The 6,000-nt window shown below is 42.1% G+C and overlaps 1 protein-coding gene across 4 annotated transcripts in view; it reads right to left on the bottom strand.

The window, feature by feature from the left end:
* Positions 1–6,000, bottom strand: part of OPRD1 (opioid receptor delta 1) — a 52,236-nt gene that overhangs the window by 8,900 nt on the left and 37,336 nt on the right. Inside the window, exon 1 of one of the 4 annotated variants that reach the window (XM_086332026.1) lies at positions 1–4. This exon is cut by the window's left edge and continues 270 nt beyond it. The exons of the other annotated variants lie outside the window; for them this stretch is intronic. The gene's annotated coding sequence lies outside the window, so the exon portion shown is untranslated. Of the gene's footprint in view, positions 5–6,000 lie in introns of those variants that run through there. 4 annotated transcript variants of the gene reach the window in all.

Raw genomic sequence — 6,000 nt, 5'->3', positions numbered from 1 at the left:
AGTACTAGTGAATACTACTAAGTTCCTCCTTGTTGTTTAGCTGCTGAATCGTGTCACTCTTTTGTGACCTCAAGGACTGTAGACCCCTCTGTCCATGGGATTTCCCACACAAGAACACTGGAGTGGGTTGCCATTTCCTTCTCCAGGGCATCTTCCCCACCCAGGGATCAAACCTGAATCTCCTGCATTGCAGGTGGATTCTTTACTACTGAGCCGCCAGGGAAACCTCCACTAAGGCCCTCCACACACAATAAGGATGAACTCTCTTCATCTACCCAGCTTCCTCTCCATCCTCCCAATATAGTTCTACCACAATTTAAAATTGTTTAGTCAAGTTGATATCCAGAGTTTATTTTTTTTCCAGGGTTTACATTCATGGTTTTTAAAAAAAATTATTTATGTATATTTCTTTGGCTGTGCCAAGGTCTTAGTCGTGGCACACAGGATCTTCAGTCTTCGTCGTGGCATGTGAGTTCTTTGGTTGTGGCATATGGGACCTAGTGCCTTGACCAGGGATTGAGCCTGGGCGTGCTGTGTTGGGAGCACAGAGTCAGAGCCACCGGACCACCAGGGAAGTCCCCAGGGCTCACATTCTTATGACTTTCTGGTACTGTCCACTGCTGAGCCAAATGGTATACTATAGTTATATTGGTTTTTTGGTACTAATTTTTGTTTTTTGTGGAGTTAAAAACTGCCTCTTTTTGAAAACTGAATATCATACATTAATGCACATATGCGGAATCTGGAAAAATGGTACAGATGAATCTATTTGCAAGGCAGGAATAGAAACACAGACATACAGTACAGACATGTGGACACGCTGGGGGGAGGGGGGTGGGGTGAACTGGGAGATGGGGACTGACATGAATACACTACCCTGTGTGAACCAGAGTGGGAACCTGCTGTATAATGCAAGGAGCTCAGCTCGGCGCTCTGTGATGACCGAGATGGGTGGGGTATGGGGAGACGGGAGGGAGGGACAAGAGGGAATATAGGTGTACTCGAAGCTGGTTCACTTTGTTGTACAGCAGAAACCAATACAACGTTGTGAAACAACTGTATCTCAATAAAAAAACAATTGCTTCTTTTTTAAATTTGCTTACTTCTGTGTACACATTGATAAATCTCTTCAAACACTCCAGCAGACCCACAAAAAGCCTTTTCCGTGCACTCACATAATCTATCAAGTTCCTTTTGCTTTTCTAGTGAATCCACTTCCCAGAGCTTCCCTCCTCCTCTCTCAATCTGGAACTGGTTGCTTTTCAGAGCGCTGAACACCTGTCCTCCCGTGTTAGAGCCCCTGTTTCCTGGCTTACAAGTCTTGTTTATCATGGGTTATGCCCTTGTTTTGGTGGAGCACATCCTCTAGTCACTTCCTAAAGAAAGGGTACATAGGAAGGAAAAAATTTACACCCTGGCAAGCCAGCAAATGTCTTTCTTCTATTCTCACGTCTGATTCCTTTGACTCTACATAAAATAGTGGATTGGAAATCATTTCCATCAGAAAATTGATGGCATGGCTCCCTCATCTTCTAGTTTCCAGTGTTGCCACTGAGGTGTCTGAAACCATTTTAATTTCTGATGTTTTGTCTGTAGTCTATTCTTCCCGCCTCTGAAACTTTTAGGAGCTTCTCTCTCTCTCTCTTTTTAAAATTTAATTCTTTTTAACGCTGTAGGCCACACCACGTGGCATGGGGGAATCTTAGTTCCCTGACCAGGGATCGAACCTCAGGGTTCCCTGCATTGGGAGCACATCTGGACCACCGGGGAAGTCCTAGGACCTTCTCTTTACTCCTAGATTTCTGACATTTGTGATGATATGCCGTAAGACAGCTCTTTTTCATTTTTATTGGGCCCTCTCAGTCCAAAGGTTTATGCCCTTCAGTATAAAACGTCCCCTCATCAGTTCTTCAGTCCTTTCCTCCCCTCTGCTTTCTCTGGAATCCCTGGACAATCCGGTAGTCAGATATTGGGCCTCCTAGATTGATTGTCTCCTTTTCTTCTTTTTTATTTGCTGTCTTTGCAGTACATCTTCTGGGAATTTTCCTTTTCATTACCTCTCAACCTTTCTATTGACTTTTTTAAAACGTTATTTTGTCTCTCATTTTTATTTCCCAGTGCCTCTTCTTCTCTTATTATTCCTTTTTATATAGCATTTATAGCATCTTATTTCAAGAACGTAATGTCTTCTCTTTTGTCTCTGAGGATACTGACAATTTTAGTCTTGTATTTTTTTCTGCTCTCTGCATGGTCTATCTGCTTCACACAGTTTTGTTTATTTGTCTGCTTTGGCCTCCCTCTTTTATCCCGGAGACTTGGATATCTGGTGATATGTGATCAAAGGTTGCCCTTTTCTTTTTAGTGTTTGTTTATGTGGCTGTGTCACGTCTTAGTTGTAGAATGCGGGATCCTCAATCTTCGTTGCAGTATGCCAGCGCTTTAGTTGCAGCATGTGGAGTTTAGTTCTCTGACCAGGGTTTGAATCTGGGCCCCCTGCATTCGGAGTGTGAAGTCTTAGCCACTGGACCACCAGGGAAGTCCCTAAAGGTTGGCATTTGAGTGAAGCACTAATTAATTAATTGACAACATTGGGGGCTGGGGAGTGGCTGTCAACTGGTGTGCTTCATTCTAGGTGGACTGAATGGAGATCTGGCTTTTCTTCTAGGAACACTTAAATATCAGTGACTGTAGCTCCCTTCTTTGGGGGCTTCAGAAAAGAATCCTGCCATTTCCTCCCTGGAGAGCACACTTCTGGCTGTCAGGATTCTGGTAGCAGAGCTACCCCTGGTAGCAGAAGGGGTCTGGAAAGCCATTTTTGTTTCCTTTGGTATCTCGCTGTGACCCTTCCTGTGTCTGCAGCTGCAAATTCAGTCCCCCTAGGTTACCTTCTCCAAGGAAAACACCCTCCTGCAGAGTGGAGGGGCGGCCACCTGGCTGTGCAGGGTACAAGGGATGGGGAACTAAGGGTCTCACTGTTCTGTCTATAGGTAATTGATTCCCTACCCCTGTTTTCAGCCCCACATCTCACCCTTGCTCGGCCTGTTCCTCCTGTTCAAATTGCTTTTCATCACCCAAATAGGTGTTGCCATCCCTTAACCTGAGACCTAAGAGGTGAAGCGATTTGCCAAGGTCACGTGGCCATGAAACGGCAGGGCTGGTACTTAAATCAGGAAGTCTAGTGCCAACAGCTGGTAATGACTTTGCTGTTCTGCCCCTCAGTGCTTGCTACCTTCCTTCCTCCTCCACTTCCTTCCTCCCCCACATTCCTTGAAAAAGTCAAAGAATGTGAGCTTATTATTATAAGCTGAAGTTTGTTCACTCATCCAACAGGTATCAGTGGAGCAGCTGGTACGTGCTGGCACTGAGGAAGGGCTACAGGAGTGAAGATGGCAGTCTGACTTCTTGAAACTTATAATCTTAGGGAGGGGGCAGACACTGAACAAATTGCTGCACTTCTTAAGCAGGGGAGTGATGGGGTTTGACTTATGTGTGGTTTTCAAAAGGTCATCCTGACGACCGTGTGGGGGCTGGTTGGAGGGCAGAGCAAAAGTGGTTGAGAAAATGGACTTCTAGGAAGATAAATTTTATCTCCCCACATCTCAAAATCCTACTGTTGGTTTCTCATTCTTTTTTTTTTCTATTTCAAAAAGTTGTAGATATGACATTGGACCCTTATATCATACCTGATTTAAAAATTGACTCAAAATGGATGAAAGACCTAGATGTAAGAACTAAAACTATAAAACTCTTAGAAGAAAACAGGGGGAAAGTTTCATGACACTAGATTTGGCAACAAAATCTGGGACACGATACCAAAAGCAACAAATTAAAAAAATAGATAAACTGGACTACATCAAAATTCAAAGCTTTTATGCATCAAAGGACATGATCAACAGAGTGAAAAGGCCACCCACAGAATGGGAGAAAATATTTGCAAATCACATATCTGACAAGGGGTTAATATCCAGAATATTTAAAGAATTCCTACAACTCAACAATAAAAAAGCAAACAACCAGCTTTAAAATATGGCTAATGGACTCAAACAGACATTTCTCTGAAGATATACAAAGGACCAATAAGCTCATGAAGAGATGATCAACATCATTAATCATTAGAGAAATGCAAATCAAAACCACAATGAGATACCACTTCATACCTATTAGAATGGCTACTATCAAAAATCAAAACAAAACCAGAGAGTAACAAGTGCTGATGAAGATGTGAAGAAATTGGAGTCCTTGTGCCCTATTGGCGGGGATGTAAAATGGTACAGCCACTGTGAAAAATAGCATGGTGATTCCTCAAAAAATTGAAAACAGAATTGCCATATGATCCAACAATTCCACTTTTGGGTATATACCCAAAAGAATTAGAAGCAGCGTTGTTATGGAAATAAAAACAAAAATAAACAAATAGGAGCTAATTAAATTTAAAAGTTTTTGCACAGCAAAGGAAACCATAAACAAAATGAAAAGACAATACTCAGAATGGGAGAAAATAATTGCAAATGAAGCAACTGACAAAGGATTAGTCTCCAAAATATACAAGCAGCTCAGGCAGCTCAATGTTAGAAAAAAACAACCCAATCAAAAAATGGGCAGAAGACCTGAACAGACATTTCTCCAAAGAAGACATACAGATGACTAAAAAAAAAAAAAAATGCTAAACATCGCTTATTATTAGAGAAATGCAAATCAAAACTACAATGAGGTATCACCTCACATGGGTCAGAATGGCCATCATCAAAAAATCTACAAACAATAAATGCTGGAGAGGATGTGGAGAAAAGGGAAGGAACCCTCTTGCATTGTTGGTGGGAACGTAAGTTGATATAGCCTCTATGGGGAACAATATGGAGATTTCTTTAAAAACAGGAATAAAACTACCATGTAATGAGCAATACCACTACTGGCCATATACCCTGAGAAAACCATTCTAAAAGACACGTGTACCCCAGTGTTCACTGCAGCACTATTTACAATAGCCAGGACATGGAAGCAATCTAGATGTCCATTATAGAGGAATGGATAAAGAAGTTGTGTACATATATATTATGGAATATTTCTCAGCCATAAAAAGGAATGCATTTGAGTCAGTTCTAGTGAGGTGGATGAAGCTGGAGCCTGTTTTACAGATTGAAGTAAGTCAGGAAGAGAAAAATATCATATATGAACACATATACATGGAATCTAGGAAAATGGTACTGATGAAGCTATTTGTAGGACAGAAATAGACATGCAGACAGAGAGGACAGAGTTGTGGACACAGCGGGGGAAGGAAAGGGTGGGATGAACTGAGAGAGCAGCACTGAAACATATACATTACCAAGTGTAAATAGACAGCCTGTGGGAATTTGCTGTATGACCCAGGGAGCTCGGCCTGGGGCTCTGTGACAACCTACAGAGGAGTGGGATGGGGTGGGAGGTGGGAGAGGGGTTCAAGACGGAAGGTACATATGTATACCTGTATGGCAGAAACCAACATTGTAAAGCAATTATCTTCCAATTAAAAATAAATTCTAAAAAAAGACAAAAAAAAAAAAAAAAAAGCAGGGTCATGAAGAGTAATCGGTACACGCATGCTCATAGTAGCATCATCCACGACAGCCGGAGGTACCCACAGATGAATGAATGGATAAACAAAACGTGGTCTATACATTCAATGGAACATCATCAAGCCTTAAGAAGAGAGGAAATTCTGACACATGCTCCAACATAGAGGAACCCTGAGGACGTGCACCAAGTGAAATAAGCTAGTCACAAGAAGACAAAGACCTCTGTGAGTCCACTCATAGGAGGTACTGAGAGTAGTCAGATTCACAGAGGCAGAAAGTAGAATGGTGCTTTCCAGGGATGGAAGCAAGAGAGAATTGAGGGGTTATTATTTAATGGGTACAAAGTGTCAGTTTGGGAAGATGAAAAAGAGTTCTAGAGATGGATGCTGGTGATGGCTGCATGACAATGTGAATATACGTGACGTCAGTGAACCGTGCACTTAAG

The sequence above is a fragment of the Bos grunniens genome, chromosome 2 (genome assembly GCF_055505025.1).
Source record: "Bos grunniens cultivar Pamir isolate PY7600 chromosome 2, Bosgru_T2T1.0, whole genome shotgun sequence".
Lineage (NCBI taxonomy): Eukaryota > Metazoa > Chordata > Mammalia > Artiodactyla > Bovidae > Bos > Bos grunniens.
Note: the sequence above shows the minus strand (reverse complement) of the source record. Positions and strands in the feature narration are given on the sequence as shown.